General features: G+C 36.6%; 1 long non-coding RNA gene across 1 annotated transcript in view; it reads left to right on the top strand.

The window, feature by feature from the left end:
• The window catches only part of LOC113543292 (uncharacterized), a 56926-nt gene extending 30320 nt beyond the window's left edge, over window positions 1-26606 (top strand). The window contains exons 3-4 of the long non-coding RNA XR_003404398.3: window positions 12298-12402; window positions 24251-26606. This is a non-coding gene — a long non-coding RNA (uncharacterized LOC113543292). The remainder of the gene's footprint in view (window positions 1-12297; window positions 12403-24250) is intronic.
• Window positions 26607-26861: the final 255 nt, after the last annotated feature.

Genomic DNA, 26861 nt, shown 5'->3' with positions numbered 1-26861 from the left:
AGGATTAAAAGTCTTAGGGACATGCAGTTACAAGAAAATACTCAACCATATAATGATGTAATGCTGCCAGATGTGAAGCAGAGTTATTGTTACCACCCTGAAGTTAATTATTTTCATATAACAGCACATCCTGAAGTGTTTTATTTCTCTTATATCACAGCAATTTGCCAATGCTTACAATATTTTATTTATTAAAAACCAGGACATGTCTTACTTTTTATACCTTTATATCTACATTTAATGTTGTAGAACGTCTGCAAACCAAGTTAGTTCCCTTACCAGACTCTCTTTTTGTCTGTCTCTTGAAGAAAATAAGCCAGAGGAACCACAAAGTGCAAACTCAACTGTCTTGAAGATGCCAAAAAATCTTACAGCTTAACCTCTGACCGTTACAAAGCACTGACACTGGAGACTCCTTCCAAAAATGTTACATAAACATCTCCTAGCTGAAAACTTCACCATTTCAATGATTATGCATTTTGATTTGTTAAATAACAACATGTTTATAATTTGTTTATTATTAGATTAGATTATGTGGAGCATCTACCGAACAAATCACTACGAATTTGCTATGGTTGCTATGGAAACTATAGTATATTAGAATGAGCACATTAATATAAGCCTGTGATTTGAATTATAGCTGGATTTTTACTATCAGAGCTGCTGTTGTAGAAAATTGTAGACCTTCCGACCAATCAGAATAGAGAATTCGTATAGTTTGAGAATTTTGAACTGGATTTGTCTTTGGTGTTAAGAGTTATTTATAATCGAGCAAGCTGTTTTTAGAATATCAAAGTTTATAAATAGGGATGTGATGTCTGGGAAAATGGAATTGCTTTGGTGAGAAAGGAGAAGGACAAAACAACTTGTAGAAGACCAAAAAGCGACTGAGAAGTGTACATTTTATAGAATAGACTACAAGCCTTTGCTTCTTCTTCTTGTGTTACAAGACATTCTTAGTAGAAGTGCCATGGAAGCATGAGAGAGCACAGTGTGTTTAAAGTGTAATGTGTAGGCAAACACACTTTACTGTCTTCTTTGAAGCGCCTATTGTCAGAGCCACCTGTCTGATTTACATCACTTTACATCACACAAGCTATGAAACAAAATCATATTCAGAGGAACACACTGAAAGAAAAAAAACACTACTTTCTTCCTGTAATGCTGATTTGAATCCTAAACTACAGGATAAAACTACAATCAGAGTCACTGCTTGGTGGACGATTTGAATAGCGCTCAGTCAACAGCGGAGTTTTGTCATCCGGCTGACCTTTGAAGTCCACCAGGAAGAGAGGAGGAGAAGGAGGAGGAGGAGGTGGAGAGGGCCGGGAGAGAAAAGAAAACTCGGGCCAAGGTCAAGAAAGCTAATTTATTTCCTTCATCCGCTGGCGTCCCTGAGAGGCGGACCACACACTGCCCATACAAGTGGCTCTTTTAATGGGGGGGAGAAGTGCATGGCAGAGGGCTGGCGTCATCCACCGCTTCTGCTGCTTTAGCTCATGCACGGCAACAAGGCAGACCGGTGTGTGTGTGTGCTCAAAACACGCGTCAGAGCCAGACACCATCAGCCACATCTTTGCTAGCTCTCATTGTCACACTGGAGAATTGTATTGCATCATTACTGAATAATTGGCTGGGGCAAGAATGGAAAAAACAGTTCAGAATATTCAGGAAAACTTAACTAATCTGTTTTTTTTTTTGCCCTTGCATTAGTTGAGCCCTTATGGTCTGTTCGCTACTAATTCAGTCTGATTCAAACAAAATGTTTCTAAGTATCAAAAACAAGCAGAGTAAGTAAATAAATCAAATCAAATCAAAAGGAAGCCTTAAAAGTTTCATGTAGAACATTAAAAACAGTTCCTGCTATATAGAACCATTAACTATCCAAAGAAACACACATGAAGGGTTCTGTTCTCTAAGAGAGTGTTTTATTTAAGGAATAAATCATTTCAGGGTGTGCTGTTATAGGAAAATAAACAACACAAAGCAGATTAACTGTTACCACACTAAAGTTGATTATTTTACTATAACAGCACATCCCTAAGTGTTTTATTCCTCCCATATCACAGAAATTTGCTTTTGACAATTAATATTTATTAAAGAATGACACGTCCTACTTCTTATCAGTTTCTGCTAACGTTTAATGTTGAGTAACATCCGTAATATTATCCGTAAGTTATAACTTACTTTATAGCAGGTGAGCCATTCGTTCCTTCAGCTTACAACTTTCCCTTGTAACAAAACGTAAAGTTACAGCTTTACGTCTGCTTTACAAAGTACTGACACTGGAGACTCCTTCCATAAATGTTTACCGCATGTTTATTTTTTTCTTATTTAATTTCTCAATAGTGAGAAAAACTCTGCTAAAATATATATTATAAAAAGAAAAGTTCTAAACTTTTGAATGTAATCCTAAAATAATTTCGTTTATCAGGACATTCAGACATCTTGCAAAAAATAAAAAATCGTTGTAAATAAAAGTATGACTTTTAGAAAGTAAGAAATTTAGAAAGTCCGAACATATTAACTTCATGAACAAAATAGATGTTAAGACATTTTAAAGTTTATCTACTGATATGAATTGTAGTATATACTGTAGCCTAGCTCATGTGTGTGTGTGTGTGTGTGTATCAGACAAGTGGGTGGTGATCAGAGACTGTATGTACACTGTCAACATGAGACCGAGCTGACGCCTGTTTCTCAAAGGGGTTTTATATATATATATATATATATATATATATATATATATATATATATATATATATATATATATATATATATATCGCTGTGTGTGTTGGTGTGTGTGTGATCTACAGACTTGTATTACTCACTATTTCCTGCACCCTCACATCATTTTAAAACTCCCTGATAAACGTGCAAGCCTGTGGGCCTTTGAGTGTGATAGTGATTTATTCCCAGACAGTTCGGGACTGTAATCTCCTGAAGCCCTTCACCCACATGCTGCACTACGTCACTTACAACAGCACTGTGATCAAACACACACTTATCTGTTTCCATTTCGGTCAGGGGGACGGGAGAGTATGAAACATCCACTGTTATGATAACTGTACAATCCCATATCATGGTTTTCAGTTTTCAGACTCTTAACCTTCAGTAGTTTATCAGAAAAAAAACAACAGAGAAATACAGTTTTACCTCTTTAACTCTTTCTAGACTTCATAAAGGTTTAAGTTGTGTTTAAGTTGCATTACTATCCAGACAAAGTTTCTCCTAACAGTCATAACACAGTCCAGTAGCCACAACATGTCTGATTTCTAACACCTACAAAGATGGTGGATAAAAACAAATCTTACAAATGTGTCCATTAGTTCAGTGATGGCATAAAATAGACCATGCTGATGAACAAAGTTAGACAAAGTTTTGTCATTTTTATTCTCTAAAGTATTACAATGGTTTTTACGATTATTTCTATCACAGCACATTTCGAAGTGTTTTATTCCTCTTATACCACAGCAATTTCCCAACGATTACAATTCTTATTTATTAAAAGGAATGACACTTCGTACTTTCTATCCATTTATAGACATTGTGGAATGTCTACGAAACAACTTGTTCCTGTTATCACTTTCGTTATAGCAACTATAAACAGTCGTTCTCTCACCAACCTCTGTTTTTCTCTCTCTTGCCGTTTCAAAAAAAAAAAAAAAAGAAAACTCAGCTTGTCTTGTTACCGTAAATTACAGTGTTCTCTGTCCTGAAGGCTTACCAGTGCTGAAGACTGTTACAAAGTGCTGACGCTGGAGACTCCTTCCATAAATGTTAAATAAATGTGTCTTCACAGGAAACTTCACCATATCAGTGATTACACATTTTTCTTTTTTTAACTCGTTTATTATTAGCCATAGATTATTTGTTCTTACAATGATCTGACATTTTGTGAATAAAAAAATACAAATTCAATATCGTCCATGTTTGTCGCTCACTCTGTCGTCTTTCATCTACTTTTCTCATTCACCTGCTTTTCTTCTTTTAATTTGCAACAGTTCAGTCTCTATTAGCACTTTATTTCAGTACGAATATTAGGGTGAGAATATAGAAAGCGAACCGTATAGACTTCATAAGTTCACCCCAAATAAAGTAGGTGGCTGGCGTTCCTCGTTTCCCTTTTTAATTAGCACCTGCGAGCGCTTTTTCCATTATCACTGCGTGCGTTAAAAATCTCCCCGCTCTCCTAATTAAGAAAAGTGGAAACAGATTAGATGGGCCCTTTGAACAAAGGTTAGGGATTGCTCGCCGCTGTTTGTTTGTTGGGCTGACACCAGGAAACCGGCTGCCACATCCTCGCACACTGTCACTTAAGAACCACTGTTTGTTTTCAGGTGAAAAAGAAGCAGAACGATGTAATTTTACTTCATTTCTTTCTGTTTCTTTCTAAGCAGATCTCAGAAAATTTAGTAAAGTATAATGAATAAACTCTTTACAGAAGGTGTACTGGTGCAAAATTTTGTCACCACATGCCATGCGGCTGTGTGTGGTGTTTTATGACATTTTATGGGTGTGGTAATGGGCGGGGCGTCGCTATGGAAATCAAGTAAGCAAAAACAAACCATATCGAACATGATTTTAGGGAAACAGTTTGCTGCTATTTTGCAATTTATCTCCATCTCTAGAAATGGCATCTGTGCTGAATATATATAGTTGAGTGCAAAAGTTTGCACTCCCTTAGGATGAAGTATTATTTTTATATTTGTCAGGCTCAACACAATTCTGTGGTAATGAATCTGATTTCATTATCTTGTTCATTAAAGGATTTGAAGCAAACACATAAAGCTTCACTTAAGAAAAAAAAGGAAAAAACTGGGGGAGGTTTCTTACATAACCAATATCCAAAACAATTATTCCTTTGTCACTTTTGTCATTCATTGTCATGTCAGCCATTTGGTATTCTAAGAAATCTAGTCACTTCTGTTTTATTTTTCCCACATTTTCTTCCCAATTTATCTTGCTAATTCCCACCCACTAGCTAACTACCACCCAGAAGGGTGAAGGCAAATATATGCTTCCTCTGAGAAAGGTGAAGGCAATCTCCACATATTTTGAATCCTTGCAGTGTCACAGAGCAGAGTAATACACTCGAAAGAAAGCCCAATCTGCCCTCTTCCACATACATAAGCTCACAGACACCTGTGATTGGCTAGTGATGCTGTGATTGACAGGGGACAGAGACTATGTTATCCTTCTTGACTCCCAGCCAAGAATGGCAGTAGCATCATTGGGATTTCTACTTGTGATCTCCTGATGACAGGATGAACATATCTCTGCTGCCCCACCCGGGAGCCTTAAACTAACCACTTCTGATTAAATGTATGACTTTATGTCTTTTAGTCCATCTAAGACTGTCCATTACATGCCTTCTGCTCAACTGGCATTGCACCTGACCCCTAGACTTCAACTCGCAGGTGTTGAACCCACATCCAAAGCAGACTTCGGTCACACACCTCCAAGTCTGAGATCATGGTTCTCTACTGGAAAAGAGTGGGATGCTCCCTTCAGGTGTGTAAAGAGACCTTGCCCTGTCTGGAGTACTTTAAGTACCTTGGGATCTTATTCATGAGTGAGATTGACAAACAGATCAGGTCAACAGCAGCAGTGTGGCTGTAGGTACAGGTGGCAGAAAAGAGGTTTCTCAGCAGGATTGCTGGGTTTAGTCTCTGTGATAGAGTGAAGAACTTGATGATCCAGGAGAGCCTCGGAATATGTCTGCAGCTCCATCGAATCAAGAGGAGCCACTTGAGGATATATTCGAGCACCTTACAAGGATACCCCATGGTTGGTTCTCAGTAGAGCTGTATCAGGTATGTCCCACAGGAAGCCAATCCACCGCCATGCCCACCAGGAAACGCAGGAGGAAAATGATGGTGACTCTATGTACATTATCTATCCCTTATCTGCTGAGTTGGTGGAGGTTCATCTTGCATTTACTTAAATTTTTAACCTTGATATACGGATAAAAGCCCAATAATATAATATTGATCAAAAAAGAAGTTCCATGAGAAAGAGAGAGGAAAAAGAGGGTGGTGCGGTCAGTGGGAGATGAAAAGAGAAGTGTCGCTCCTTTTCTTCACCTCTCCCACCCTGCCATTGATTGGTCTTTCATAAGAATTAGTCGTGCTTTCCGAGGTCTTCTAACCAACCCGTCCATTGATGTGATTTAAGACCTCAGCGTTTCCTCCTGAACAGCTCATTAAAGAAAAAACACGAGTGGAAGTAGAGCGAGGGACTTCAGACGGATGCGCTTCAATCAAGGATTAAATTCCAATCAATCGCTGCTTCTTTTTCACTCAGAGCATCAAGAATCTGTACCTGCTTTTAAACCTGTTGTCTGGTGTGTGTTTTTTCTGTTTAAAATAACATACTACAGAGCATTCAGACGTCAATTTAGGTAATGGATTTGCAAAGGTTTTGCATGAGGTGTTACATAGAGGGCCAAAGAATAGTAGAGATTTTTTGTTTTGAAATGTAGTAAAAAGAAAAAAAAAAAGTAAAAGTATTCCATGGAAGAAGACGAGCCAATTTGTATGAAAAGGACTAAAAGGTATAGTTATAACAAAATGATTTTGTTTAGTAGCTTTTCATACAAATTTACTGAAATCCCATCATGGTCTTGTAGGAATATTACAAAAGTTACAAATAGGCCTGACAGGCACAGAGGACACGCCTTCTCCACTGGGACTAACACATAAAGTGCACTGGATAATCTCCACTATGTTTTTGGACACCGCTACAAAATGGCAGCCATGTTGTAAATATTGAAACCCGAGTTCAATCTCTGAATCTTTATGTAAACCCCCAAGTTTTCAGGGCAAACAGCTGTGTATATGGAATTAAGCTTTTATCCTTATAGAGGACAAACTGCTGTCGTGTTTTGGCTTCAGGAAAATAGATAAATCGAAAGAATGAGTTTGTTTCAGTCAATCGTTGGATCATAATGACAGCAACTGTTTCACCCACCCCAAGAAGTGGATTAATTTAATTTCCCAAATTCCCGCACGCTGCTACTGACTTCCCGACACCGAATAAGAGGTTATGCTCAGTGCGCTAATGTTCTGAGGCTCCACATTCCTTGAGCACAAAAATCTAGGAGCCACGCATGAGGAGGAATTTATAAAAGAAGCCAGACGGCGAGGAAAGAAGGACCGAATTTAATAAAGCTCAACAAGGCAGAAAGGATTGCGCACTCACTGAATGGAGATTCACTTTCTCCCCCCTTTCTTTTACAACTTCTGCCTACTTAAACACTTTTACGCCCCAACCTTTTATCTCTGGCTGGCTTCATGGAGAGAAAGAAAGAGACAGAGCGAAGGAAAAGAGACTTTGGAGGGGGGGGGGAGAGGGGGATCGTTCAGATTTTTATTTGAATGTTGACCGAGGGTGGTCACCATCTGTGCAAACTGTCGGATTCTCTGACTTTTTCCTGCAGCCTGTAAAACGTCGGAGGAAGCCTCTCGTTTGACGGTGTCGCCTGTCATTCGTCTTGTAAACGCTTCCCTATTTTTTTCCCTCACATGTCCATCCTTCGCTCTGTCTCTTCCCTACTGGATTGACTTTTTAGCCGCCATTTTTTCCCCTTTTTTTTCCCTCACACAACACTTGATTTATCTTGAGCTCTACTCCGTCTCGCTTTTTCTCTCTGCATTCATGATGGCATCTGTTGCTTTTGTTTTCCTTGCTGGGCGTCATAAATCTGCTCTTTTTAGCCTGTTGGAAAGCCTCGTATTAACAGTTTGATGCTCAAACACTTAGTAAGACCACTGAAAAAAAAAAGACAAAAAAAAGCATTGTTTTGCTTGATGGGAGAGTCTTTCAGCTTAAAAACAAAAAACCCACGTCTTGATAGCGTTGTTGTTATGTCAATAACCCACACCCTCTCCCGCCATATGAAATAAGTTAATGATTTCCTGCCTGTAATACATTTATGAACAGCGCAGTGTCTTCTTAATCACAGTAGGGATGCCAATTAAAAGAGAGCATGAGGGAAATAATTGTGATTCTCAGATAAAAATCCGGTCGAGAATGGGGTCCCTGCTGAGGAATTGTAGCGAGAGCTGTAATTTTTCAGTAAAAAGTGACACACACACACACACACACACACATACACACAAAAACGCATTTACGACTGCAAACAATGGCACTATTTTGCATTTTTTTTTAAAAACGAACTATAGAGGGATAGAGCATGTTATCGGGTGTAGATTAGAAATGAGCACTTTCCTGGTATTATTTAAAAGAAGTCAGTAAGTACGTAAAATCTTTTACAACGGCATGACAAAGAGAGTTACTTTTCCATCTCACTACAAACCTGATCCCACTTTCCCCCATGCGCACGTTAGCATATAAATGACGCCCAAACTGCATGTCGTTGCTCTCTTTGCCTGGCATAATTTTCACAAACTCACACTGCACAAGTGTGTGCCATCTGACGAGCCAAGCAGCAGCGAGCTAGATGAAAAGTTCTGGCGCTTTCCAGTACCTCCTTCAGTTCCTCTCTCTTCCCTCTTCAGACAAACACTGCTGTGTGCTGCTAAGCTAAAAAATAATTTAGCATACTCGGTGTGATCCATCAAGTGTACACGGTTGTATTTTAAACTTGAGCACCCCCACCCGATTACGTTACACTATCTTGGGGCAAAACATTTCATAATTGCAAATTCTTGAGAATTTACGTAAGGCACTTATGCAAACAAAATGTTTCAAATGATAAAAATTCACCTGAATGTATCATTTGGAAAAAATCTATGTGGGGAAAAAATAAATAGCTAACATGTTTTAGTATTTAAGAACTGTCTAAAAATTGCTGTAAAACATTTTTACACCTTTCCCTTTTCTAAAAGAAACGCTACGAGCTATAAAAATGCATGATACTTTTTGAAGATAAATTTGTAGCCATGTTTTTTTTCAGAATTGTAAATCTTGATTAACACTGTCATTTTTCTGAGTGATTTATTTCATAGCATCTTGTGAAAATATGCCATAACAACCACAATTTTCATCATTAAAAATTATCTAGGTAAGATAGCCAGCTAGTTAGCTGCTAGTAATGTAGCTAGCATTTGTTACAGGTTACCATTGGTGAGATTCTTGATTTGTATTGTCAGATTCCCAGTGATTTATTTCATCTGGTGAAATATATCAGAATAATTTTGACAGTTTTGTTTATCACTAACATTAGCCAAGGTAGTTCGCTAGTCAGTTCAGTAGTTAGCATGTAGGTTCAGTAGCTAAAAGCGTCCCGATACCGTCATCCTGTCAATAATTTGCATATCGCATCATATGTGACACTGAATTTAGCTCTGTGTTAACAAATTTGACTCAAATATGAATCTATTTAATCAGAATTAGCCCTAGGGCATGTTTTAGCTCTCATAGTGTACTGAGGGAATAAAAGTTAAAGCTTGTTTCAAATTTCTGGGTCAGTGTTGAAAGTTGAAGTCATACAATTGTTGACTGCATCTCAGTGTAACATTATGTACATAATGGAGTGATAGCAAAGCAGTTAGCTAGCTAGTATAACTAGCTACATTTTCCAGCAGTGAATTCTTGATTCTGATTGGTCAGAAGGTATATATATATATATAAAATGGAGACTCCTTCAGTATATATATATATATATGTGTGTGTGTGTGTGTGTGCTGAAGGAGTCTCCATTTAATATTTATATATAAATATTAAATATATATTTATATTAATACGCATATAAAATTTATGTTTAATGCTTCAATTGTTCAGAATGTTATCTATTTTTGATCAGGATCTGAATGCTCAAAATCTGACGTGTCATTGCATCATCAATAATCAAGCTTGTGTGTGAGAGAAACTTCTGTAAAAAAAAAAAAGGAGAGGAAGTGGAGAGAAAGAGATCGAAAGAGAGATTGAGAGAGATGGATAGATGGACATTTGTGTCCTGTCCTCGTAATAAAACGTCTAGACGCCAATTAACATCAATTTTCCTGAAGAATTTGTGTCATCGGCATGAAGCAGCTCTCTCTGCACTCCAGGGTCCTTTTTAAGATGCTCTCATATCAATCAATGCTTTTCTCCTCCTCTCACTCTCCTTTTCTTTAATTGAACTTTGTTTTCTTTTGTCAATCCCTGTCGTCAAGGGACACGTCTCGCTGTCCTCACTGTAGAAGCATGTCCAGATCAATTTGATGTTATTTCTTCCTGCTTTTTTCCCCCCATACTTACTTCCTCTGCAAGACAAATGACAAGGGTTTTGAAGTGCACCATCATCCATCTCTCTTCAGCTGCGTACGAGCGAGTGAATCCTCCAGGGAACTCATGTTCAGCAACCATCATCCATAACGCTTATTCATGCGCACCATGGGTCATATAAATAAACGCAGCTTATTTAGCGAAGCTCGTTCGGAGGCTTTGAAGTCAAGCATCCTTGGCACTCTAATAACGTATTTTAGATTTGATGGCACCTTGGTGATCTCATTTTGATCTTGTTATTATTTCAGAAGGAGCTTCTCAGAAACAAGTAAATAAGGATCTGTGGTCAAAATTGTCAGAATGGGAAGCAATTCAAAAGAGTTGGTGGATTCATGTGTCTGAGATAAACATGTGGTAGCCTTCATTGTCCCAGACCGGTAGCTCTTGGAACGGGCTGCTCTTGGCTACAGCTATAATGGGAGGAAGTTAGGTAGAAAAAAAAAGTTGATACTAATCAAAAGATTAAAACACGATTTGTCGATTTAGCGATATACACTACTGGTTACATGAGTAAGTGTTTTAAACAATAAACAGATTGTTTCATATTATTGTCTAAGCTTCATATTAAACTTCATATTATTGTCTAAGCTAGGTAATTCTGCATTTTTCAATTAAGGATGAAAAAAATCTTAATTGTGCAGCGTAACTGCTCTCACACAGTTGTGTAAATAAAAACTATGTCAGGAATAAAATACTTTAGGGACGTGTTGTTAGGAGATTAAGCAACAACAGGTTGGTGTGATGCTACCCAGCGTGAAGTTACTGTTATCACCCTAACGATCATTATTTTCCTGTAATGGCATGTCCATGTCAAGTGTTGTAGTCCTATTACACCACAGCAGTTTGCCTACAATTACCTTTTTTTTAAAGTAAATAAACAATGTCACCAATAAACAATGTCCAGTTGTTTTTTTCCTTCTCTCGTGAAAGTAATACGACCAAAAATTCAGCTTCATGTTACCGAGAAACAGCAAGGCGCAGAAGTCCTCTGATGCAAAACTTACTGTTATAGCACTGACACTGGAGACTCCTTCCATAAACGCTAAATAAACGTTTTTTTTACAGAAAGCGTCACCATTTCTACAATTATAGGTTTTCTTTGTTAAACAAAAACGGATGTTTAATGTGTTTATTATTAGTTTTCCATTGTATGAAGCATGACAATGACAAAAGTCAGTTGTTACTATAGAAACCATAATGGATTTGAACAAGTGCTTTAATATAAATCTCTGATTTGAAGCTTCACTGCTGTCAGAGCTGCTGTTATAGAAAATTAATCAACACCTTACGAGCAAACCGATTCAAGAATTCAACAGCGCTATGATATAAATAAAAGACATGCCAGCATTGTCATACCTTATCCATGACTTTCACATTTTTGTGGTTTTCCTGAAGACTTATCCAGAATTTCTTGTTCGAGATTGTTCGGGCTGATAGTCAACAGGAACTCACACATGGAAAATTTCTAAATAAAATATTTAGAAAAGCACTATAAATAACACACCTTGCCCACTGGAATAGTGGGCAAACGTGATACTACAGATTGGCAGTGTTTGTTCTGACCCAGTTCTTGTAATACGGAGTTAGTGCTTGCAAAACATCAAAGCCTCACGCCACTGTGGTGACTAATTCCTGTGGCTAAACGTTCACGGATGTTAATTGGAGCCCCAGAAGGGACCCATCTTGAAGGCAGCATTTACTCAACAAGCTCCAAGGAGCAACAGGAACCATCCAGATCCTGTTTAGACAACGTTCTGCGCTTTCGTCTCGGGGGAAACACGCACTCAGGTATTTTCCACCCCACAATGCTCGGCCCTGTCTGCGCACTATAGGGGATGGTAACGGCGTTGGGAAACAGAAAAGGGGACGAGGGCAGAGGTGTCCTGATAAGACGCAGTGCTATGAAAGCGTAGAAGCATGAGAAAGCAGATGGCCGAGCTGAGAAGAGCTGAAAGAAAGACGCAAGGCTACTATGTTCGGATTTTGAGGCTTTCTTTTCAGTCATTGCTCACTGTAATGCAAATGTATTATTCATAACATACTTTTTTTTCTGTCTCTTTACAGTGTGGAGAGGACTTCAGCTAGGCCCAACACGGCTTATTCGGGATTTAAAGTGGCCAGATTTGCTGGACAACCCACAATAGAGGTTTGATCCAAGCGTACCTGTCGGTGAGTAACACTCATTTACATCAATGTCTTGTTTATTTCAGAGAATGAAAAAAACTTGTTTTCAGTTTATGTCTTCGTCACAAACTTACTTATCCATGCTAATCACTGAGATTTGATACACGCCTCCTCTGAGGCCTGTTACAGTCACATGTCCTTGATGGGCAATTCAGTGTGATCTATGTCTCACACACACATTCACAGAGTGAGTTTTAATGTAATTTAGCACTGACAGCACTGCAGTTTACTATGAGTTGTCCAGTCTTTTACTGCCGTCCTTGTGATAGCGATATCGATAATATTAGAACATTTAGATACATCGACATTTATTCTTTTAGTCCAAACTGACCGAACACTTCATTACAACATATAACTAAAATAAGAATCGGTGAAAACTATGATAATCGGACGAATATAAGGTACATGTCTTAACATTTTCAGATGAAAATGTTTCATTACACACAATAATTCAATTCAGTTCTTTTCTATGTAAAACTGAAAACTTAGAATTATAGATTATATGTTAATAATTTAATCAAGACTTTTTCAAGGTTTTATCTGGCAGTTCTATTTTAATATATTGAGCCTAAAGTTTGACCCACTTACATATTTTCTATTCTATTTTTAAGTTAATATTTTGATGTAAAGCTTAGTGTAAGTTGTTTAATTCCTTTCATACCACAGCAATTTGCCAACTATTACAATTTTCATACTTTCTAACCATTTATAGTTACATTTAATGTTATGGAATGTCTGCGAAACAAATTCCTGTTATCATTTAAGTTATAGAAAACATATATAAACAGTAGTTCCCTCACCAGCATCTCTTTTTTTCTCTTTCTTGAAGTTAATAAGACAAATAAATGCAGCGTGTCATGTTTCAGAGAAACCGAAAAACATTTGGGAAATAGAAAACCTCCATGTCGCAAAATGTCCAGTGCTGACACTGGAGACTCCTTCTATAAATGTTAAATAAATATTCCCTTCCCTTAAAACTTTACCATGTCAATTGATTACAGCGATGATGATAATAATAATGATAATAATAATAATAATAATAATACAACAATAATCAGAGTATGTGGAGCATCGATCAGACATGTCCCTGCGTAAGTTGTTTCCATAGAAACAGTAACGTATTAAAGCGAGTGCATTAACGTACCACTGTGATTTACCTTACAGCCCGAACTGTCAGAGAAAATGATACAAGAGAAACTGATGTTAGCTTGTGCATTTATTGTCAGATGCTATGTGAAGTGTTATGAACTAAGTCAGCTAGCTAGCCAAAGAATCTTAAAGCATATTATTCACTAACTACAGTAACACTAATAGAAAAATGTGTAGTTAAAAGTCAAAAGTCAGAAATGTAAATCTGAACCCTGGGTGTTTAAAGGGTTAAAGCGGGCATGTGAGCCAACTATGTCGTGTTTTGGGGGAAAAACAATTCGCTGTTGTCGGCAGACGGAATTTACAAGTGTAATTTATGAGGACATGGCGTATTATGGACTCAGATGTCAGATGGTAATACTTCGGGTCTTAAATTCCAATTTTCAAATGAAAATATACATCGTATTACGATGAATCAGATGTTGTATGTTGCATAAAAAGCATGTGATTCAATCATGTTTCTTAAAGAAATAGAGCTTTAAAAATAATTGAAAACCAATACTCGTCTATATGGGGCACTTACTTTTGGAGAGTACGCACCACTGGAATAAACTCTGTCACCAATTTAGGGCTCTAATATGTATGTCTATGGATTAAACCACACCCTATTTAGTGCCCTATATAGGAGGTTTTGCTAATTTATCAATATGATATCTTAGTGTAGAATATCCAGGGCACTCGTTAAATCCCACAATGCACTGCAATAGGTTAGTAAACAGATGATGGACCCATAATACACTTTGTAGGGAATTGGGAGCACCATTTCGGACATTTCTTGGAATTGGTAAAATCTGCAACTATTATTTTTAAAATGATGGATCTATTATTCACACATGGCTTTAGAAATCCTCCAATCATATTCAAGGTATTCACATCTCTAATGTAATGGTTTATTCTGAGATTCCTCAGTGTATCATTCATCAAGGATTGTGTCTGTGTGTATTTCAGCCTTCCATGGCACCACCTGATTTCAATCAAACCCACCTTTTTAACAAAGTAGGGATTGTTTTTTTTTTTTCTCAGTGAAATCAGCTGTTTTGATGTAACAGATATCTGGAAACACTTTGCCCTTGATGAATCGAGTCGAGTCCTGGAATAATTGGGATCTGATCCTCAAAGTGTGCTCGAATAAATTGCATCATCCTTGTAATCCAGCTACTGTTTCCTTTCAGATATTGTATATTGTTATTTAGTTGCCGTGCCAACAGCTTCTCAGGTTATGAAACACAGACAGAGGTTTACGGAGCACAAAGTATGCACTTGGTATCCAGTGCCATCTTATAGAGGAGAGAAAAGTGTATATTTACAGAAAAATGTCCCACACACAGATAAGGCCACACATACAAACAATGTGTATGTGTGAGTGTGTGTGTATGTGTGTATAACTCCAGGCCCAGGATATGATGTAGCGGTGGGATCCGGACCTTGTGAAAATACCCTTTCACGTCGCCCCGTAGAGCCTCTCAAAGCCGTGGCATGGCGCCCGTGTTGCCATGGAACTTAGTGATTCACAAGACACATTCATCAAGGGAATTTCTGTGCGGTGTGTATGCATGTGTGTTTGTGTGTTTGTGTGTGTGTGTGTGTGTGTGTGTGTGTGTGGGTTCAGTGGATACATCCTGTTTTCCAGGAGTCTGAAATTAAAGCATACATTTATGACCTACCTCGTAAAGATAACATTTGAGTACAGCTTTTGAGTCCAAATGCACTTCAGTGTGAAAACATCAGCGTAGAAATAAAAGAAATTGTTATGATTATTTTTATTACCAACATTTTTTATCCACAGTGATCATAGAGCTGTGAGCAGTTAAAGGTTAGCATTGCTGCGCTACTAAAACCACCAAAAGTGCCTTAACCATAGATACGTATTAGAACCTTAGATGGACAACAGAATGTGCTCCATGTTCCTGAAAGTATGTGCCCCCTCCATAGAATTGCATTCATTTTTATTGATTTAAATTTTTTTTAATTTTACTTGCGTTTGTCTTTTTTTCTTCTTCAAAGTCTTGAATCCACACTACACTCTGACTTGTACAATCTTAGAAAAAAGGCTTCCTCAAGGGTTCTTTGGATAGATTAGGGTTCTTGGTGTCCTTATAGGGTTCTACTTCTTAAATTAAAAGGGAAAAACTCTGTTGCAGGAAAACCTTTAAGGGTTAATCTATAATGGGCAAAACAAGTTTGTTTTTTTTTAATAAGAGTGTAGTTTCTTATACACTCATAAATTTGCTTTGAGTTCTTCAAAATCAAGAGTTCTTAGCTTCTTAAAAGAGTTCTACTTGAATCGCTCACCTTTCATTAAAAGGATAATACTCTGTCATAGGGTTCTACATGAATACCTTTAAGGGTTTCCACATAATGGACAAACCAATGAACCTTTTAGGGTTCTAGATTCAGTCTTTTTTCTAAGAGTGTATTTTCTTATATACACATAAATTTAAGGTTTATGCTTAAAAAGGAAACACTGTGTTGTGGGGTTCTACATGAAACAGGGTTCCACCATAACCATTTAACCATTTTTTTCTAAGCATGTAGTTTCTTATGTACTTAAATTTTGGCTATAACACAGAATCTTCCCTAATACGATTAAGCTTAGCTTCCTAAATTGGTTCTACTTGGAACCCCTTATTACATCAGAAGGCAGATAATGTTGTAGGGTCCTCAAAAAAAAAAAAAAGCCTTTGAGGTCCCCAATAATGGACAAAGCAAAGAACCATTTATAGTCCTAGATTTAACCTTTTTTTCCCTAAAGTGTTGTTGTTGTTTAATACATTCATAAATTCTCTTAGCCTATGCTTCTTAGCTTCTTAATAGGGTTCTACTTGGAAACGTGTAGGATTCTACATTAAAATCTTTGAGAGTTCCCCCGTCATGTCCCTAAAGTCACTTATTTCTATGACTAAGACACATTCCTTGCTTAATTTAATCAAATAATTATAATCAAACAATCAAATCTATCAGGTTAACGCTTGCAGAAAATATTGCCTAGCTAATTTAGCTAGTAATCCTTTCTGTTATGTAAAACAATACATGAGCAAGCTAACATCAGTCAATTTTAAAGCAAATTACACTTCTTTCAATATGACTAAATCGCATTTCCTGCGATTGAAATGGTCAAATAATCAAAATCTAGCAGTCTAAAGAAGCTAAGGAGCTAATATTTGCAGAAACAAATGGCTAGCTAATTTAGCTAGTAATAATTTGAGTATGTTAAACAGTACAAATGTCAGCTATTTGTAAAGCAATAGAATACATTTCATTAAATAATTAGTCAAATAATTGAATTTAACAGGCTAGAAAATGTAGGTATGTAGCTAATGTTTTCAGAAAAATAAATTGTTAGCTAATTTAGCTAGTAATCTTTTGAGTAATATGAAATATAATATGCGCAAGCTAACATCAGGAACTTCTGAAGTAACAAATAAACATTTACACAGGTACTTAAATGTGAAATATAACACTGCGACACTTAAATTGAGCGTTATTGCAGGGGAACATGTTGGAATTTTCTGATAGATACATTTTTTTGGGAATATGTTCACTTTTCGTCTGTAGATGAGTCAATATCTCAGTATATTTACAAGTGGAAGTCACAGCCTTGTGGTCACTTCTCTGTGTTGACCAGTTTATTATTACAAGCTAAGATGTGAGTCATCTCTCTCCATAAGCACATTATTACAGAGATTCAGATCAGGTGATGAATCGTATTAAAAGGAACACAGATGAGTCAAGCGCATTTATTGGATTTTGCCCTGTGAGCAAACTAATAACACACAGTTACCTCTTCCAATCAGCACGGAAGCTTCCGGCATTCAATTTATCATAAAATGCTTTATCTGCTCCTCCTTGGTATAAAAACGTAGTCTAATTAACAGTATAAAAGATGGATGCATGCATAATTGATACGTGTGTTCATCTGCTTCTCATCAGATGTCCATAAAAGAAGGATTTAATGGTTATAAATATAAATGCTCATGGCACCCTTACATGCAAGACTTCTCTTTCCCTAGGCACGGAAAAGTAAAGAAAAATAACGCAAAAGTGAGCAATTTGTGTCTTATTTAGTTAAAAATGGAAGTTTAGAAGATTAGATTAGATTTGATTAGATTCACTTTATTGACATTGAGCAGAAATGCAGTTAGCATCTAACCAGAAGTGCAAAACAGCACGTCGCATTAAGTGTAAAGTGCAAAGAGACAACGAGGTAGGGTGGCAGTAAAGTGCAAGTGACACGTGCAAATGCCATGTTATCAACCACGCAAATAGATAGTATGAAAAAAAACCAGTGCAAAAGGCATGATGTGTGTAAATGCGTGTGGAGACGTGGATTATAGTAATGTAGACAGTACAGTGCAGTGAACAAAAGTGGAATGATGGTGGTATTGTGTAAAATTGTTTAAGGTTAGTCCATGTGCAGGAGTAGGGATGTGCAAGTGAAAAAAAGATCATACTTTATGAAAAGTAAATTTTACTAATATTATACTTTATTATACATACAGTTATACTTTTATATAGTTATACTTATAATTTATACTTATAGTATATACTTGTACTTAAAGTCAAGGTGAAAAATGACTGTAGAAAAAAAATTAAGTGAAAAATGTATAGAAGTAAAGCTAAGAAAGAAAGAAAGAAAGAAAGAAAGAAAGAAAGAATCTAAAGAATGAAATTAGATGTCAGAATGTGTTTATTTTTTCTTTCAGGTTTGCAAATTTGTAACTTTTCAAAAGCAAAATCTGTTTGAAAAGTTGGAAGTCTTAACTTTTTCTTACTACTTTATTTATATGAAATTTCACTTTTTTTCTCATACTTTTTTTTTTTTTAAATAAAAAGCTAATGTATGAATAGCTTTTTTTTATTATTATTATTTTAAATTTAGCTAATGTATGAATAGCTGCTGAAACGAATAGGAAAATAGTGCTTGCTCGGATGATCCTTATACATCTGTATGGATTTGATTGAATTTTGAAAAATATATTTAAAACATTAAAATGAAAATGTACAGAAAGTGATTTTCGTAACACTTTCTATGAAGGCCATATGCATATGTTTAATGAGCTATGCATACATCATTATTATGCATCATGCATTGTTTCCATAATGTGTTGTTTATATGCAGTGTTTATAACACAATATATCACCAAAACCAAAGAAGTTCAGCTCCAGTTTGCTTAAGGTTTAATTTTAGACACAAGTGTTTTTTAGACAAGGTAAAGTTTTGAAACTTGATTTCCTTATAATCTCTCTGGAATAATTAATTCTTTAATTAAAAAATAAATCAAGATAGGACTCATTCCACAAAGGTGTGCGCAGTTTCTTTGGTATCAGTGATATAACGTTATGAACAGTACTTATAATGCATCCTGTTAGCAATTCATAATGCATTATACAAATGGTTATACAGTGTAATGCATTTATATGTATAGTGTGTGTATAAATAGTGTATAATGCTTTATGAATGTATTATAATGTGAGATGAAAGTTAAAAAATATGACCTTCATAGAAAGTGTTAGCAAATACTTGAGTCATAATCTTTGAGATTTTTAAACTTCTAATCTCTTAAAGCTTAAAATCTATCTTTCAGTACAAATATTAATTTTTGATTTCACTATGGAATTAAAGATAAAGTTTGAATAACGTATAGTGTAGAATTATTTAGTAGAAGTATATCTTTTACACGTTTCCTATAGATGTAATGAACATTAATAATAGTGGCTGATTTGGGCTTCACCACTTGCGTGCGCGTGTGTGTGATGTGTGTGTGTGTGTGTGCTGTATGTTATACACATTAGGCACATTTATGTTCTAAAAGTATATGTAAGGGTTTTTTAAGTTTTGGGGGGGTATTAACACACTAATTACAAACTATATTTAAAAAGTAAAAACAGTAAAAAAAATTATAAATGAATTAAAAAAGTCTGATATTTTAATAATTAAATAATTATTCTGTTAAAGTAAATAATGCCAATGATGACAACATCAGTGCAACAAAAAGATCGGTGTGTGTGTGTGTGTGTGTTTGTGTGTGCACGGCAATCAGCGACTGTGAGCTAACGAGGGGTCTCAGTGCATTCTGGGAAACGCGTCCATGGTGACAAATCCGGGAGCTGACGGTGAGCAAAAGAAACAAAGAGCCAATGTCTGTGAGTGTGAAGGCCTTCACACACACACATACATACACACACACACACACACACACAGGCACCAATAACGTGAGCTTAATGGCTCATGACATGCCAACCGGCTCATAAACTGGGCAAGAGAAAATAAAACGACAAAGAGTTGAGAAAATTCCCACGCTCTCCAGGTTTCAACCTGTTTGAGTTTGTGAAAATCAGATAAAAACGGAGCCTAATATTCCTGACTCGAATATGGCTCAGTCACCAGGAATGAACAAGACTCCTGAAAGTGCGTTTGTGTATTGATCTGTGGTGTGTATTGCGTGAAAAGTGTGAGTAAAGTGTGTGAGAAAAGTGTGTGTGAATGTCTTGTCATGGTAGGAGTCTACAGGAAGGGTCTTAATCAGACAGTCTTTGAGTAAACACTTAGTATTTTTATTATGTCTGGCTTTAAATCAGCTACAACATGTTGTTGTATATCGAAAACACAACCTAGGTTGCCAGATCCATGTAATTAAACACAGTGATGATCATCTCTTACTAATATATTCTTATATTATCACATACTATCTTCTCATAATTAAATAAGCATATGAGAATGAATAGGATTCATACAATGTATGCCTGCATAAGTATTCACCCCCTTGAACTTTTCCACATTTTTTAATGTTACACCCTGGAAGTGAAATGGACTTAATTGGGATTGCATGCCCTGGATTTACACCAAATATCCATAAAATTAAAGTAGAGCGGAAAAATCCTGGTTGTGTCAAGGCATACAAGGCACTGTAATGTTGAGAGGGATTAAGAGGAACATTTATTTTAATATGTAAGGAATAAAACATTTGAGGATGTACTGTTATAGGGAAATAATCAACAACATGGTTGTATAATGTAGTGGAACTTCAATCCTGAAGTTGAATATTTTCCTATAACAGGATTTCCAGAAGTGCTTTGTTCCTCTTACACCACAACAATTTGCCAACCGTTCATTTCTTTTTATTAAGAATGACACATAGTACTTTTAGTCCGTTTATAGTTACATTTAACGTCCACAAAACAAGTTAGTTCTTGTTATCACTTACATTACAGCACTATAAAATCTAAAGCTTTTCTTTCTCTCTTGAAGTTAATAAGACAAGGCTTGTCGTGTCACCAAAAAAAAAAAAAAAAAAAAACGCAACGTCCTGAAGACTTTCCCATGGCGGAAAATGTACTGGAGACACTGGAGACTCCTTCCATACATGTTTAATAAACATCTCCTAAGAGAAAACTTCACCTTATCGACGATTATGTTTTTCTTTATTAAATAACAACATGTTTTTAATCTGTTTATATGCAGCATATCATTTGCAGCCGGAACTACTGTCAGAGCTGCTGTTATAGAAAAGCAAGCAACAGTTTTTGACTAAACAGAATCAAGAATACATCAGTACTGTGGTATTAATAGATTAAAAAAAATGAGTGTATAGAGAAATTGAAACCCGTAGACGAAAAAAATGAGTTCAAAAATAGTTTTTTTCTTATATCTTACATCGATTCATCTCTCACAGCAGTTTGAGAGATGATATATACAATAATGGCTTTAACATGCTTCTCCGTATAGCATTATCAGCCTGTGCTGCATGTGTGGGCGAGTGTGTACGCATGTGTGTGTCGAGCTCAACCTTGGCTCTGTTTTATTCGCCTGTTGGGTAAACACATACCCCACTGAGACGGTAAGGCACGAATCAGCAGGGACGCCTGACCAATATGTCCTTCTGATCAAAGCCACCGAGGCGAGCGTGTGTCCTCGCCTCCTCCTCCCCCTGCTGAGCCCTCAACCGTCCCCCTGTTTTTGGCTTAATTAATCAAAAATGATTTCTTTTCTCATTAGATATGCAGCCGGGCCGCGTCGCAGTCGCAATCTGCAGGGATCGATGGTTTACAGATGTTTAGGCTTTGCTTTTGTTTTTCGACATGGCGCTGATTTTTATTGGGTATGGATTTGAGGCAGAGAGCCAAGGGATTCTCATCGGAGCTAACGCACAAACACATGTATATACACACACACACATACAACCTGCAGAGCATTTTGAGATCTGTGAGGAATTGCCTTAAGAGTTTCATACACCAAAAGTGGGCTGTTGGTGGAGTTGGAATGAAGGGGTCGTATTGCGGATTTTCTGGTGGGTTCCTGGTGATGGGGGACCAACAGTTTAAAAAAAACATATTGTTTGCTAGAATTCATACTAATGTGATAAACTAAATAACAAAACACAGCACTATTAAATATTAAGACAATACTCGAGTATTAAAAACGTAATATAATGATTTGTTAAATCTGCTCATTCGAGTTATCATGCATGGTTTTTATTTCAATTTTTATTTTTAATGCTGTTTTTTAGTGCATGCTTTTCTCAATTATCAGTGAAATTGTGTATTTTTTACATAACCACACTTTTTATTTTTGTACATAAAAAAGCTCCCAGTATATCCAATATGTCCCAGTGTATAGATATCAATAAGAGAGTAAATCAATAATTAAGTCTTATGAGAAATAATGACATTAATCCAAAAGAGCTGGAAAAACTGAGGCAGGGTGGAATTTTGAAATAGAAATTTTGTCTAATATGGATATTTCATGAGGAAATTTAAAATTCCTTTCATTTTCCAAAAAACAACAAAAAAAAATTTCAGAGGAATTGTATGTGATTAAAGAAAGTAATATATTAATTAAGTTTTCAGATCATGAACTTGATGTGAGAGAAGTTTCCAGAAAAAAAACTACGGCATGTTCTCTAAGATGCACAAACGACCTACAAGGCACTTTTCTCATAAATCTACACAATGATGTGCTGAAATAATGAATTCAAAGGCAAACGCAGGTCACAACAAATATATGATATATTACTTTTTTACAGATTATTTTTTAAATCAAGTTCTTTACATTTGCGTACATTTTACCGCACATAAGAATGATCTAAAGCTCTTAAATCATCCTTACATAATGAATAATGAACGCAAGACCGAAATAAACATTTCATACTCATTCATGCCGTACTTCATTATTCCACACAGCTCATTTAATAAACACACAGATATATCGAAATAGTGATGAATCAGTACTTTCTATATTATTGTATTCACTCCTGTCGTGTGTTGTTCCTGTTGGCAGTCAGAAAGGGACGCATGTGCTCTGGGAAACACATTTTAACAGCATTGCAGCTCCTCCACACAGTTCCTGTTGCTTGTAAACAAACGTAATTTTGTATTTCCTGGAGTCTAGACACAACAGCGAAGGCCTGGCAGCGCCAGCAAGGAGAGCACTTGTGGCTCCCGAGGAGGGGTTGGCACTGCGCCGTGCCAAACAGTGCCCCCGTGTGTGTCTCTGTGTGTGTGTGTGTGTGTGTGTGTGTGTGAGTGTGTGGCAGTGAAAAAAGACACTTTTACCCTTTAACGTTTTTGTGCAGCATTCATGCATTAAAAAAAGCTTGGCCGACGTGTGTGATAGTTAGCGGGCGACTATCAGGATATGACGATGATTAAAAAGGTCATTTTAATTCATTTTTTCATTTCCAGAACTTACCAAGCACAAAAGGGAACAACTATGTTCAATATTAAAAAGAGAAATCCCACTTTTTTTAACCACTGTTAAAGAAATTAGGCTGCTTTTACACTTTTCTCAACGTCCAACGCACGTTTTACACGTGGCGCTGATGCTGGCATTTTTCAGTCACAATGGAGCTTCCAAAGTTGCGAAAGTTCAGCTTTCCAGAGAAGTTGTGTGTGACGTGAAACGTTTTTTTGTTTACTTCTTTGTTTGTTTTTACCTTATGACCTATCAGATCGCAAGTTGGGGGAAAACAGACCGGCGAAAGATTTGTAGTTAGTGAGTTTTAATAAGTTTAATTGAAAATATTGCCAATATTCCAACATCGCAATGTAACAGAAAATAATTTTGGGGATATTCATTATTACGTGATGATGTCCTACTCCTCCAGAGCTACACCCAAGACAAACAACCTCCTCATCGCCAAAGTTACACCAATCTTTATCTCATCTGCATTACTGATAATAATACATCAAAAAAAAAAACTAGGCTAGTTAGTTAGTTGCTAGTTAGTTGGTACTTGCTGAGACTAGTAAAAGTGTTGTTGTGCTTTGCATATGCAGCACAAAAGGGTCTTTTCCAACAAATTTTGGAAATAATTTGTATATAATTATTAATATAGTATATATAGTGTATATAATTATTAATATAGATATGTGTGTCAACCATTGTACATTGGTGTCATGAACTGGAATTTTTTATTTTCTGTTTATTTTTTTATTTTTTCTGTGCCATTGTTTCTCTTTATATAATCTAAGCATTTTGTATAAATAAGAAATTTAAAAAAAAATGGGACCAATAGATTAGATTATAATAAAAAAGCAGTGATATTTAGAAATATTACAGAGAATTTTGCTATTGCATTTAGAAAGCGTGTTCAATATGTGTATGTGTATGTGTATGTACGTGTTGATGCGATTGGTATGTGTGTGTGTGTGTGTGTGTGTTTGTTTGTTTGTGTGTGTTCACCAGGCCGTTCCGCTCAACTACACAGGAAGAAGGGGGATGAAACGGAGGCGCTGAGGAAACTGGAGAGAAATGATTATTGATTTAATCACATAATCAGCAGCCAACACTTCAGGCCCAGATAGCAAATCCATAATAGCCTCGCCACATAAGCGGCCCCTTACAAATTTACCTCCAAAGCCCAGCACGTGCACACACTGCAAACACGGCGAGGCCGAGGGTCACCTTCAGCCGCCGTCAAAATATTGACACTCCTGACGCTTAAATATGGTTTTGAGTTAAGCGTTATCAATCATCGATAAAGTACAACAGCAGTGACGGACGGATTAGAGAAACGCTTTTATTCTTATAATCTGAGAATCTATCGGACAAAAGGGGAAATCAATTACGTGTGAGTGTGTGTGTGTCTGTGTGTGTGGTCAGGAAGAGAGAGCACATGAAAACACAAGCTGTCTGGTCATCCTTAAGCGTTCAGCTACCTGCTTTTCATTTTCCCTCTAACTGCAGATCTCTAACTGTGTGTATGCATGTTCTTATGTGTGTGTGTGTGTGTGTGTGTGTGTGTGTGTGTGTGTGTGCATTTGAAAGGTGGCCTAACCCTTCATCAATATGACACCCCTAATTGTAGTGCTCCCTCAAAGATGCCACCAAAGACACGTCACGTCACTCACACAGGTTTTATTGATACACTCATAGTGTAGACATGACGACGAAATCCAGAGTTCATCACAACGTGTAGCGACAATCAAACAGTAGCTTCACAAATTACATGTCTGTCGAACGAATATCTCTATACCACCAACAGACGGGTAAACAATCCGAAAAAAGGAACTTACACCTGCACGTCGGCGACGTTCACAATTCCGCAGGTCAGAGGATATTGAGCGCGAATACGTAATTGTGCCTTTTTTTACTTCACTGTCAGGTCAAAAATATCATTCTGACAAGTCGTTTTGACGCCGGCGTTTTATTTTATTGGAAACAAAAGGTGTGCATGGTGGTTAGGATTGAGAGACTGAAAGAAAATGAATGAAAACCCCGTCCCATTATCTTTGGCCCCTTCTTTTTTCAAAGAGCGATGGATAACAAAAGCCACGTGCGCATGCCAGGACTCTTAAGTGGGACGTCTTTGTTTCGTGTTTCTATCACTGTACTGTCACCGAGTTTCAACAAATCACAGATATTTCCATCCTCTTTTCACTTTGATGTCTGAGATTTTAACTAAGTTTGCAGTGAAATCTCAGACTTTAGAATACAGACTTTGGAATACTAAGAGACAACGTAAATTCTTCAGCAATTCATTACGCTGAAGAAACAATTTCCGAATGAATCATCATATTTGGAAGGACATGGCTTCAGCTGTAAGGTTTGGAATTACAGACTCATAGCAGACATAGTGCGTCTTCCTGCTGAGGTTTTCACTAACGTTGCGATAGGAACAATCGAACTAGCTTCACTAATTATGTATCTGTCATACGAAAATTTCTATCTCAGCAATAGATGGATAAACAATCCTAAAAAGGAACGTACACCTGCATATCAGCGACGTTCACAATTGCGTAGATCAGAATGCCTGAAAAATGGCATATTTTAATGGGCGGGGTTTCGGTTGTATCATGTAGAATTTGATTGGCTTGTGGAAAAACAAATATGGACTCTGTGGAATATATATTAGCCGCTAATCTACAGTCAAATGTGGACAATCACACGCTTTGTTTCAACACCACCGGATGGCACGCTCATTAGAGGAAGCAGAAGCAGATGAAATTCTGCGAAGATGGAAGACAAGGATGAACATTTTAGCACAAGAGTGAAGCCCTATTTATTTGAAGAATAAACAGTGCACATGACTCGTGACTCCAAAGCCGAGGCCAAATTTGATAAATTGTTGTTTTAATACCACAGCTATTTTGAATTCTCGAATCTGATTGGTCAGAAGGAGTGGAGTACTCTTCAAGGCAAACAACAGGTTTATATTAGTGCCTCGTTGTAATACATTATCGTTTCTATAGTGACAACCTACATGTATGTTGCACACGCCTCATGATCTAATGGCAATGACGACGGATTAAAAAAAGTTTTGTTACATAATTTTGATATGGTGAAATGTATTTAACATTTATGGAAGGAGTCTCCAGTGTTAGTGCTTTGCAACAGTCAGATGTAATGCTTTACGTTTTCAGCCACAGGAAAGTCTTCAGAATGGAGGACGCTGTGCTTTTCAGATTCTCAGTTTGATTTAGTCCAATTGAAAAAAAAAATCAATTGAAAATAAAAAAAATAAAAAAATAAATACATTGTGAAGTCTGCTATGTATAAAAATGATATGAGCATATGAGCTTCTGCAATTAATTTCATGGGGGAAAAAATTGGAAATTGACTTTTTAAAAAAATAAATAAATAAATAAATAAAAAGTAAAAGGAAACATATCAATGTAATGTATCAACCAGTATGAAGAAAACATGAAAATAGCTCACAATATACAGTACATTAAGAGATGAATGAAGTGGTTTAATGTCTTGAGAGAGAGAGAGAGAGAGAGAGAGAGAGAGCATAAAGTATGTTTCTTTATATTTCTTCCTGGAGCTTAAAAAATAAGAAAGAAAGAAAAAGCAC

Source organism: Pangasianodon hypophthalmus, chromosome 21 (assembly GCF_027358585.1).
Source record: "Pangasianodon hypophthalmus isolate fPanHyp1 chromosome 21, fPanHyp1.pri, whole genome shotgun sequence".
Taxonomy (NCBI): Eukaryota; Metazoa; Chordata; class Actinopteri; order Siluriformes; family Pangasiidae; genus Pangasianodon; species Pangasianodon hypophthalmus.
Note: the sequence above shows the minus strand (reverse complement) of the source record. Positions and strands in the feature narration are given on the sequence as shown.